The 13,163-nt window shown below is 36.6% G+C and overlaps 1 long non-coding RNA gene across 1 annotated transcript in view; it reads right to left on the bottom strand.

Annotated features, from left to right (window-relative positions):
• Nucleotides 1–12,824, bottom strand: part of LOC115896453 — a 92,483-nt gene extending 79,659 nt beyond the window's left edge. Inside the window, exon 1 of the long non-coding RNA XR_004056340.1 lies at nt 12,666–12,824. This is a non-coding gene — a long non-coding RNA (uncharacterized LOC115896453). The remainder of the gene's footprint in view (nt 1–12,665) is intronic.
• Between the last annotated feature and the right edge of the window lie 339 nt (nt 12,825–13,163).

The following is a 13,163-nucleotide window of genomic DNA, read 5'->3' as shown; positions in this document are numbered from 1 at the left end:
AACAAAAGCCAAATTTGACAAATGGAGTCTAATTAAACTAAAGAGCTTCTGCATAGCAAAAGAAACTATCATCAGAGTGAACAGACAACCTATAGAATGGGAGAAAATTTTTGCAATCTATCCATCTGATAAAGGGCTAATATCCAGAATCTACAAGGAACTTAAACAATTTTACAAGAAAAAAACAACCCCATCAAAAAGTGGGCAAAGGATATGAACAGACACTTCTCAAAAGAAGACATTTATGCAGCCAACAAACACGTGAAGAAAAGCTCATTATCACTGATCATCAGAGAAATGCAAATCAAAACCACAATGAGATACCATCTCATGCCAGTTAGAATGACAATCATTGAAAAGTCAGGAAACAACATGCTGGAGAGAATGTGGAGAAATAGGAACACTTTTACACTGCTGGTGGGAGTGTAAATTAGTTCAACCATTGTGGAAGACAGTGTGGCAGTTCCTCAAGGATCTAGAACCAGAAATATCATTTGACCCAGCAATTCCATTACTGGGTATATACCCAAAGGATTATAAATCATTCTACTACAAAGACACATGCATACGTATGTTTACTGCAGCATTGTTCACAATAGCAGACTTAGAACCAACATAAATGTCCATCAATGATAGACTGCATAAAGAAAATGTGGTACATATACACCATGGAATACTCTGCAGCCATAAAAAAGAATGAGTTCATGTCCTTTGCAGTGACATGGATGAAGCCGGAAACCACCATCCTCAGCAAACTAACACAGGAACAGAAAACCAAACACCACATATTCTCACTCATAAGTGGGAGTTGAACAATGACAACACATGGACACAGGGAGGGGAACATCACACACTGGGGCCTGTCGGAGGTTGGAGGACTAGGGAAGGGATAGCTTTAGGAGAAATACCTAATGTATATGATGGGTTAATGAGTGCACCAAACCACCATGGCAAGTGTATGTAACAAACCTGCACGCTCTGCACATGTATCCCAGAACTTAAAATATAATAAAAAATAAAATAAAAGAAATTACCACAGCCACACTTAACCTACAACCACCATCACCCTGATCAGTCAGCAGCCATCAAAATCTAGGAAAGACCCTCCACCAGCAAAAAGATTACAATTTGCTGAAGGCTCAGATGATCATTAGCATTTTTTAGGAGTAACGTATTTTTAGTTAAGGTATATATATATACTGTTTTTTTGGCATAACGCTATTGCACAAAATAGACTACAATATAGTGAAAACATAACTTTTATATGCACTGGGAAGTCTAAAGATTTAAGTGACTTCCTTTATCGTGGAGGTTCGGTACTGAATCTGCAGTATCTCTGAGGAAAGCCTGTATTTGAAGAGCTGACTAGAGAAAAGTTTCGTAGAAACACAAAGCCACACTAGAAGTGAGACAGCCTAATTTAATAAAATTAAAAGAAAAAGGAAAAAAAACTCTAAAAAGCATTATGCCTTTGCTCAGAAAAGCTATCTGTTTGCTAGCGTGAGTTCTGACAAAGACCAAATCCTGTCTCAAGTACAAGTTTGGAGCTTGTGTTGAAGTTCTCTAAGGGCAGTTTAACCACAGTAAGAGATTACCTCTTGCATTCCAATTTGTATTCATTAACATACAATTCTTTTTTTTATTATTATTATACTTTAAGTTCTAGGGTACATGTGCACAACGCGCAGGTTTGTTACATTCTCAAAAGAAGACATTTACACAGCCAACAGACACATGAAAAAATGCTCATCATCACTTGACATCACAGAAATGCAAATCAAAACCACAATGGGATACCATCTCACACCAGTTAGAATAACATACAATTCTTAAAATGGTGGGACAGTCAGATGTTTGGTCTAGATCTTCCCAGTTGCTGATGATTTCATGTTCCTGCAAATATAATCTGTACTTTTCTGAAAAAGGAAAATGAAAGAGGATGGCCATGGGTGACTCTCAGTCAATCCATGTGACTTCTGGATGAGGACCTATGAAATGGAGAAAACTGGATTTCCCAGAACTGGCCCTGCCACCACTCCCTTCAGATCCAATTTGAGCATATGTGTTACTTTGTGCAATTGTTGTCATAAAGATGACTCTTGTTTGCTAAAAAAAATGAACCAAATGGTTATAGAAAACTAGACAATGTAAACTGTACATGTATAAATAAGTTACTTCCCTTTAAATGTCAAATGCCCCATCTCTCCTTCTCTTGTTTTTTGAGCTTTTCCTAATTAGACAGACTCATAGTTTTCATCAAGAAGTTCAGTATAAAAATATTTGGGCTATCTACTATGTGTAAACTGTCACAAAAACATTTAGAAACAAGCCAGAAATCCATATGGATGAGAAGAAAAGGGAGGTGGTGATGATGGTAGTGGTGGTGGTCATGGTGGTGATGGGAGTGGTGGTGATAGTAGCGGTGATAGGGATGGTGGTGGTGGCAGTGGTGGTGGTTGTCTTGGTAATGGTGGTGTTGGTGGTGGTTGTGGTTATGGTGGTAGTGGTGGTGGTGGTGGTGAGTGGTGGTGGGGGTGGTGGTGGTGGTTCCTGGTAATGGTGGTATTGACAGTGGTTGTAGTCATGGTGGTGATGGGAATGGTGGTGGTGGTAGTGATAGCAGTGGTGGTGGTGGTGGTGGTGGCAGTTCCTGGTAATGGTGGCGTTGATGGTGGTTGTAGTCATGCTGGTGATGACAGTGGTGGTGGTGATAGTCCCAGTAATGGTGGTGTTTATGGTGGTTGTGGTTATGGTAGTGGTAGTGGTGGTGGCAGTGGTGGTAGTTGTTCCTGGTAATGGTGGTATTGATGGAGGTTTGATTAGGGTGGTAGTGGTGGTGTTGGTGGTGGTCATGGTGGTGATAAGAGTGGTGGTGTTGGTGGTGGTAGTGGCAGTGGTGGTGGTTGTCCTGGTAATGGTGGTGTTGATGGAGGTTGTGGTTATGGGGTTAGTAGTGATGGTGGTGGTGGTGGTGGTGGTGGTGGTGATAGCCACGGTCCTAGCTAAAGTGATAACAGAACGAAGTTCTAGAGACCAAAATATTTTTTTTAAATGAACTGTAATGATTAATTTTTTTATGTCAACTTTTGTGTATCCAGAAGACATTAGCATTTTAATCAGGTAACAAAGTAAAGAAGATCTGCCCTACTCAATGTGGGCAGGTATCTTCCATTCTACTAAAGACCCAAATTGAAGAAAAAGGTGGGAGAGCAAATGTCCTCTCTCTTCTCAAGCTAGGACATTCATCTTCTCCTACCCTTGGACATCAAGTCTCCTGGTTTTGGGGCCTTCAAACTCTGAGACTTACACTAGTAGCCTCCCCGGTTCTTAGGACTTCAGTTTCAGACTTGGAATTATACCATCAGTTCCCTGGTTCTCCAGCCTTCAGACTCTTGACTGAATTATACAATTGGCTTTCTTGGTTATCCAGCATGCAGACAGTATATCATGGGACCTCTTGGCTTCCATAATCACATAAGCCAATTCCCATAATAAATCTCCTCTTATCCATCTCTATATATCCTATTGGTTCTGTTTCTCTGGAGAACCCTGACTAATACATCAACTAAACCAACAAACTTTTAGCCACACTGACTATAAAAAAAGAAAGATGAAAATAACTAAAGTCTGACAAGAATGCAGAGACATTAGTATTGACCTTTATAGAAACTAAAAGAATTATAAGAGATTACTTGGAACTATGTACAGCAACAAATTAGGTAATCTAGATGTATGGACAAATTCCTAGAAACACATAAATTATCAAAACTGATTTAAGAAGTAAAAAATCTTAACAGATCTAAAGAAAAAACCTTAACAGACTCGGTATTCAAAAACCTCCCAACAAAGAAAAGTCTGTGCTACATGGCTTCACTGGTTAATTCTACCAAACACTAAAATAAGAATTAACACCATTCCTTCTCAAACTTTTCCAATAAAGCAGGAGAGGGAACACTTCCTAACACATTTTGTGAGGTCAGCATTACTCTGATACTAAAGCCAAACAAAGACATCAAAAGAAAACTATAACTTAATATCCCTTATTAATACAGATGTAAAATTCTGCAACAAAATACTGGCAAACCAAATCCAACAGCACATTTTAAAAACATATTCACCACAACCAAATGAAGTGTAACTCAGGAATCCAAGTGTGATTGAAGATATGAAAATCAATTAATATAATGCACCACATTAAAGGGATGGAGTAATATATTACATGATTATCTCAATACATGCAGAAAGAGTATTTGACCAAATTCTATATCCTTTCATGATTAAAAAAAAAAGCACTCACAAACTAGGAGAGAAAAGAATTTATTTAATATGATAAAGGGCATTTATGAAAAACCCATAGCTAACATCACACTAATGGTGAAAGAATGAAAGCTTTCCCCTAAGATCAGGAAGAAAACATGATGCCTGCTTTGACCACTGCTATTTGACACTGTACTGGAAGTTCTAATCAAAGGAATGATTCAAGAAAAAGAAATAAAAGGCATCCAAATTTACGACACCTTTAGAAGTACAAATAAGTAAAACTACTTCTATTTGCAAATGACAAAATCGCATAGAATCCACAAAAAAAACCTACCAGTGCTAATAAGCAAATTCAGCAAACTTACAGGGTATAAGATCAACATACAAAAATCAGTTGTGTTTTATACAGCAGCAATTAACAAACTGAAAAGGAAATTTAAAACAATTTCATTTACAATAGCACCCAAAAGAACAAAATACTCAGGAATACATTTAATGAAGGAGGTGAAGGACATAAACTGAAAACTATAAAACATTGCTGAAAGAAACTTTAAAAGACCTAAATAAGTGAAACTATTTCCCATGTTCATGAATTGTAAGACTTAATATTGTTATCTAACAATATTACCCAAATCAATCTACAGTTCCTCAAATTCACATGGAACTGCACAGAACCCCCCAAATAGCCAAAACAATACTTCAAAAGTAACATATGGTTGCAAGACTCACAATTCCCAATTTCAAAACTTACTACATAGCTAAAATAACCCAAACAGTATAGTACTGGCATAATAATAGATATACTGAACAACATAATAAAACTTGAGAGTCCAGAAATAAACCCAAACATCTATGATGAATTGATTTTTGACAAGGGTGCCAAGGCCATTCAACAGAGAAAGAAGAGTCTCTTCAATAAATGATGCAGGAACAAATGTATAACCACAAACAATAAAGTTGGACTCCTACCTCACTCCTTATTAAAAAAAAAAAAAACTCCAAATGGATCAATGACCTAAATATGAAAGCTACAATTATAGAACTACTAAAGAAACCATACACTTAAATCTTCATGACTTTAGATTTGGAAATGGATTCCTAAACTTTCACAAAAGCATGAACAATAAAAGTAAAAATAGATAGGTTGGACTTCATAAAAAATTAAAATATTTGTGTATCAAAGGATATTACAGAATGGGAAAAAAATTTTGCAGTTATTCTGATATGAAATTAGTATCCCTTAAATTATATCTGATAAAGGATTAATATCCAGAATACATAAAGAATCATTACAACTCAACAACAAATAGATAAGCAATCCAAATTTTTAAATGGGCAAACGAGCAAAATAGGCATTTCTCCAAAAGAGATATACAGATCTCCAATAAGCACATGAAAAGATGTTCAACATCACTGGTCATTAAGGAAATGCAATTTCATACCCATTAGGATACCTTTAATCAAACAAATTAAAAATGTTGGCAAGAGCCAGGCATAGTGGCTCATACCTGTAATCCGAGCACTTTGGGAGGGCAAGGTGGATGATCGCTTGAGCCCAGGAGTTCAAGACCACCAGCCTGGTCAACATGGGAAACTGTATCTACTAAAAATACAAAAATTAGACAGGAATGGTGGTGTGTGCCTGTAATGTGAGGCCCAAGAATCACTTGAACCCAGGAGGTGAAGGCTGCAGTGAGCCAAGATTATGCCACTGCACTTCAGCCTGGGCACCAGAGCGAGACTCCATCTCAAAAAAAGAAAAAGTTGGCAAGGATGTATAGAAATAAGAACCCTGGTACCTTCCTGGTAGGCAAGTAAAATGGTGCAGCTGCTGTGGAAAACAGTTGGGCTGTTCCTCAAAAAGTTAAACACAGAATTACCATCTGACTAACAGAAATGAAAAGATGTCCACACAAAAACTTGCACATGAATGTTTATAGCAATATTATTGATAACAGCAAAAAAAGTGAAAATAGCTCAAACGCCCATCAGTGGATAATCAGATAAACAAATTGTGGTAATGGGGTGTGTGTGTGTGTGTGTGTGTGTGTGTGTGTGTGTCAAAAATATGCTCAGTGAAAGAAGGTAGACACAAAGGTCACATATTGTATGGTTCCATTTACGTGATATATCCAGAATAAGCAAATCCATAGCAATAGACAGCAGATTAGTAGATAACAAACAAGAAAAATTCCTTCTACATGGCAAAAAATCCAAGATAGAATCAGCATTTATTACATAAATAACTACTTAAACAATTTGGTGTGGTTTTCTTTGATTCTTTCAAACATCATGCATTTTGCAAATAATGATATTATACTTACATGGACTTAAGCTAAAATCTCCATAGGGTTTACATACATGTGGCTGTTCTTTTCAGTACTTTATTCTGTTATATTTTAGTCTCTTGTCTGATGCTTGATTTTTGTCTTTTCTCATTAAGAAAAAGAAAGTCGAACTATATGTCCAAATCTAGCATTAAATTACAATTCTTTTACTGAGAAAATAAGACCAAGCGCATGGAGAAAATGCAAATAGAGAGAGAACCTCTCCAAAATTCTAATTAAGCTGCAAGCCATAAAAGGGTGCAGTTTCCATAATGAAACTTAAATGTTTACAGATTTTTCATCAAAAGACAAACAACCAGGTTTTAGCCTTGACCGGGTTATAGAAGATAGATGGCATTATTACCATACATACCTATGATTTGAACATAAAGAGAAAACTCAATACCACTATATGTAATATTAGAAGGAAAAAATGAATTAACTAAGACTTAGTGTCTGTTTTTCAAGTATCATTGTTAGATGTCCTACAAGTAAATAAAATCAAAGTGAAATGTGTAAGAAACTTTCTATTCCTTTATTCATTCATAGATCAGACAGTAATATAAAATAAACACAAAACCCACATTTCATCTATCTTTGTCTGCATGTAAATAATTAGCAAAGTATTCTAGCTGCTTATGTCTTGCTTTGCTTAAGCAGGCTTCTCTGTGAGGGAAAGAAACTGCTGTTTTGTTAATGTTAGCGAACCACATCCTATAAACTCTAGAGTACAGGGAAAATATATATTGCAAGAAGTCTACTCAAAAAATCAGCATGTGAGACATGGCATAGCTTGGCCCTTGTAGAAGGACACACCCTCTTTTTGTCAGAATTGCTTTTATTCAAGGACTTCCGTCATCATTTCCTTCTCCCTCTACCATGTCTCCTTACCTTGGATATTATGAAATAGGTATCCTTTTTAATTTATGCATTATAACATGTTTTCTACATTTGTTCATGAGTTGAAAACAAAGAAATATAGGTGTTTCTAATGTCTTCCTGGCTTTGCCATATAAAGTAATTGCTCCCAGCCATTCTTAATTTACATACCACGATTTTTGTGATTTTTTTTTCTCTTGTTGCTCTTGTTAATTGATATTCATATTTGGTATCTCAAAGCCTAACAACTTTTCTCCTGAATCTAATCATTTTATAGGATTCAGCATTCTTGGATGTATAATAAAGAGACAGTCACATCTTTGCCAGCAAAAGAAAGAATACATGCAGCTACACAGGTCACTTTCTATTTATTAGCTTTAGCCTCCTTTTTACTGTGAATACAGAAAACATCTGCATTCAATGGTTCCGATTTTCAATAAGGCAGCTTGCATACAGAGAAAGCTGAATGAGAAGAAACCCAAAGGCTCAAATACTGTCCAAATGAGTGGACTTCTAAAATATAACCCTTTCTCAAATTTTTGTAATATATTCAGTAGAGGCCTTTTTTTCGGTTAATTCCCCACATGCTTCAGTGATTAGTAGTAACTTTATCTTGTCATTCCCATAGACTATGATAGAAACAAAATAACCCAAAAGCTAGCTTTCTGATTGAGTTTCCATAAATGCAACGTGAAGGACGTGCATGAAGAATGCGGAAGCAGGAAATGACTTGGAGAGCAATGGAGATATTATGCTGTGTTTGTTTAAGTTGCTGTGTGAAAGGCAAATCTTCCCACTCCCCTCATCACCACAGCTGTGATTAAAACTCTGGCTGGCTGAAACCAAATATAAGGTTGTATTCTCTTCACCCAGCTGTCAATCTTTCCATTGGTTGGTTTACAGGTTGTGAGAAAAGACATGCTCCTGTTTTCAACATGTGGATGAAAGGTCCTGCTTTGGTAAATTCAATTAGATGGAAAATTGAGCTTTCTCTCTTAATTTCAACCCATCATGGAACAGTGACAACTATAGGACCTGGAATTATCTTGTTAAACCCTGTTTTTTCTTATTAGTTGATGTATATTTTATTGTTGCTACCTATAAATTCATGTTTAAGTTTATATACTATACTCAAAGTATACTTAATGTAATAAATATGCATAAATCCAGGTTGATGTAACTTTTGACACAAATGACATAATAAAGGCATAAAGAAAAATGATGGCAAATGCCATAGTCTGAAATATCAGGAGAAGTCAAAGTTGAGATTCTCACTAGCTTTCATGCATTCCTCATGTTTTCATTAAACACGTCCACAAATGCCTAGAACTGCATGAACTCATCATCTGAATCGAAGGTCAATTATAAAACATCTCATTTTCAAGTTTGCCAATCAATGCACACCTTTAAATAGCACATATACCGTTTTGGCACTGGGTTTTCTCCAGGCTCTTTTATAAAATAAGTGAAGAAGTATTATGCCTCAAAGCTTCTTAGAGAATAAGTCTTATGGCCAGGCACAATGACTCATGCCTGTAATCCCAGCATTTTAAGAGGCCAAGGAAAGAGGATTACTTGAAGCCAGGAATTTGAGACCAGCCTGGGCAACACAGTGAGACTCAGTCCCTACAAAAGAAATAATAAATTAATCAATTAATTAATTAATTTTAAAACAGAATAAGTCTCATAAGTCCCACACTGCTGGTGGGGGTGTAAACTAGTTCAACCATTGTGGAAGACAGTGTGGCGATTCCTCAAGGATCTAGAACTAGAAATACCATTTGACCCAGTCATCCCATTACTGGGTATATACCCAAAGGATTATAAATCATGCTGCTATAAAGACACACGCACACGTATGTTTACTGCAGCAATATTCACAATAGCAAAGACTTGGAACCAATCCAAATGTCCATCAATGATAGACTGGATTAAAAAAATGTGGCACATATACACCATGGAATATTATGCAGCCATAAAAAAGGATGCGTTCATGTCCTTTGTAGGGACATGGATGAAGCTAGAAACCATCATTCCAAGCAAACTATTGCAAGGACAGAAAACCAAACACCACATGTTCTCACTCATAGGTGGGAACTGAACAATGAGAACACCTGGACGTAGGGTAGGGAACATCACACACTGGGACCTGCTGTGTGGTGTGGGGAGGGGGGAGGGATAGCATCAGGAGATATATCTAATGTAAATGATGAGTTAATGGGTGCAGCACACCAACATGGCACATGTATACATATGTAACAGACCTGCATGTTGTGTACATGTACCCTAGAACTTAAAGTATAATAAAAAATAAAATAAAAAGAAAGGAAAATAAATAAATAAATAAATAAATAAATAAATAAATAAATTTTAAAACAGAATAACTCTTATAACCAAAAGATAATAATAACAATAATATATTTTGGGAGATTCTGAAAATTAACTTTCCTTGTAACTACTTAGTCTAAAGATTTAATAGTCTTTCTTGCCTTGTTTTTTCCTCTAACTAAAACATCTTATATGATAAAGCTAGCAAAAACAAATAGGAATAAAATTACTATCAGTTTTACCTAAGGAAACTTAAAAGTGGCCAATTTTTCTTACACTTTTACAAAATTCTTAATTCTGGCGCAAAGTTGCAAGTAAATGTGTCCTCCTCAAAGAAGAATTTTTGTGAAAACTACAGATCTCTTCAAGAGACCTGAAGATTAAACTACGACTTATACACTTCCAAGCTATTTACTTCATATCAATATTGCTTCTATATTCAAACTCGCAGAAGAGCACAAAGAAAAAAATCTAGTTGAAATTTACAAAATACCAAGGTTCCTCTATGGCATCCCAATACTAGATGCAGTTTCAATGAAACATCTCCACTGCAAATAGAGGAGGCGCATAAAGGAAAGCAACAGGGAAGAGACAAGTTAGAAGAGAGCACAAGTAAAAGAAACACACAAAATCAAATAGGAATAAATGTAATTGGGAAAAGGCTCTTCACGGGCTGAAAAACTACCCTGACCCACGAATCTGTACCAGTACCCACAAATTGTACTTAGGTAATTTTTTCTATTTTATTTAAAAGAATTTATATTCACTATAATGTTGTCTAAAAGCCTTGTGATTATATGTATTACCCTTATGAAAGAAGCACTAAGATCAGTTGACCTAGGTTCCTCTACGTAAATTTTTCTTTGATTTAGAGAAAAAATAAAAAGGAAAAGCAAGGCGGAGAGGAGAAAAAAAGGATGAGAATATGCTGAAATATACCTTAAAATAACTATTACAGAAAATCAGTCATCTCTTGAAGTGAAAGAAAGGGAAAAGATTTGTTAAGAAATGTTATAATTTTAAGATACATCCTTTAAAATTGTTTCAAATATATGAATGTGTGTGTGTTCCTTCAGCCAATCAATTACAGAAAACAGATGACACATGGGTGATAGAAGTATAGATATATCTCATTTTACCGTGCTTCACTTTACTGAGCTTCGTAGATATCGCTTTTACAAACTGAAGATTTGTGGCAACCCTGCATCGAACAAGTCTATCAGCACCATTTTTCCAATAGCATGTGCTCACTTTGTGTCTCTGGGTCACAATTTAGTAATTCTCACAATATTTCCAACTTTTTCACTGTTATTGTATCTGGTATGGTGATCTGTGATCAGTGATCTATGGTGTTACTATTGTCATTGTTTTGAGGCATCATGAACCATGCCCATAGGCAAACTTAATAAATGTACACATTCTGACTGCTCCAACAACCAGCAGTTCCTTTGTTTCTCTCCTTGGGCCTCCCTATTCCCAGACACAACATATTGAAATTGGGCCAATGAATAACCCTACAACGGCCTCTAAATATTGCAATGAAAGGAAGAATCTCACATCTCTCACTTACAATCAAAAGCAAGAAATGATTAAGCTTAGTGAGGAAAATACGTCGAAAGCTGAGACAGGCCAAAAGCTAGGCCTCTTGTGCCAAACAGCCAAGTTACAAATGTAAAGTAAAAGTTTTTGAAGGAAATTAAAAGTGCTACTTCTGTGAACGCATGAATGATAAGAAAGCAAAACAGCCTTATTGCTGATTCAGAGAAAGCTTTAGATGCCTGGATAGAAGATCAAACCAGCTACAGCATTCCATTAAGCCAAAATCTAATCTATAGCAAGAACCCAATCTTCTTCAATTCTATGAAGGTTAAGAGAGGTGAAGAAGCTGTGAAAGAAAGATTGGAAGCTAGCAGAGGTTGGTTCATGAGGTTTCAGGAAAGCACAAGGTGAAGCAGCAAGTGCTGATGTAGAAGCTGCAGCACGTTATCCAGAAGATCTAGCTAAGATCACTGACAAAGATGGCTACACCAAACAACCTATTTTCAGTGTAGATGAAACAGTCTTCTATTGGAAGAAGATAACACCTGGGTCTTTCACAGCTAGAGAGGAGACGTCAATGTCTGACTTTAAAGCTTCAAAGGACAGACTGACTCTTGTTAGGGGCTAATGCAGCTGGTGATTTTATGTTGGAGCCAATGCTCATTTGCTATTCCAAAATCCTAGGGCCCTTAAGAATTATGCTAAATCTTTTGTGCTTGTGCTCTATAAATGGAACAACAACACTTAGATGACAGTACATCTGTTTACTGCATGTTTTACTGAATATTTTAAGCCTTTCAATTAGACTTATTGCTCAGAAAAAAAAAAAAGATTCCTCTCAAAATAGTACTGCTCATTAACAATGCACCTGATCATCCAAGAGCTCTGATGGAGATGACAAAAAGATTCACATTGTTTTCTTGACTGCTAATACAACATCCATTCTGCAGCCCATAGATCAAGGAGTAATTTTGACTTTCAAGTCTTATTAATTTTTTTTTTCTGTAAACAGAGTCTTGCTCTGTTGCCCAGGCTGCAGTACACTGGCACAATCTTGGCTCACTGCAACCTCTGCCTCCCAGGTTCAAGAGATTGGAGGACCTCAAAGCCTCCTGAATAGCGGGGACTACAGGTGTGTGCCACCATGCCCAGAAAATTTTTGTATTGTTTGTAGAGACAGGGTTTCACCATGTTGGTCAGGCTGGTCCTGAACTCCTAAGCTCAGGCAATCTGCCTGCCTCAGCCTCCCAAAGTGCTAGGATTACAGGTGTGAGCCACCCACACCCTACCTCAAGTCTTATTAATTAAAAAATACATTTTGTAAAGCCATACCTGTCATAGATACCAATTCCTCTGATGGATCTGGGCAAAGTCAATTGAAAGCCTTCTGGAAAGGATTTCCCATTCTAGATGCTATTAAGAACATCCATGTTTCATAAAAGGAGATCAAAATATCAACAGGAGCAGGAGTTTGGAAGAAGTTGATTCCAAGCCTCGTGTATGACTTTGAGGGGTTCAAGACGTCATTGGAAGAAATAACTGCATGTATGACAGAAATAGCAAAAGAATTATAATTAGAAGTAGAGTCTAAAAGATGTGACTGAATTGCTGCAATCTTATGATAAAACTTTAAAAAATGAGGAGCTGCTTCTCATGAATGAGCAAAGAAACTGAGTTTTTTTAAAATAAGGTTTTTTGTTGTTGTTGTTTGGTTTTTGTTTTTAGACAGGGTCCTAATCTGTCACCCAGGCTGGAGTGCAGTGGCGCAATCTGGGCTCACTGCAACCTCCGTGTCCTGGGTTCAAGTGATTCTCCTGCTTCAGCCGCCTG

The sequence above is a fragment of the Rhinopithecus roxellana genome, chromosome 3, assembly GCF_007565055.1.
Source record: "Rhinopithecus roxellana isolate Shanxi Qingling chromosome 3, ASM756505v1, whole genome shotgun sequence".
Lineage (NCBI taxonomy): Eukaryota > Metazoa > Chordata > Mammalia > Primates > Cercopithecidae > Rhinopithecus > Rhinopithecus roxellana.
The sequence above is the reverse complement of the archived record's forward strand: the minus strand, read 5'-3'. Positions and strand labels throughout refer to the sequence as shown.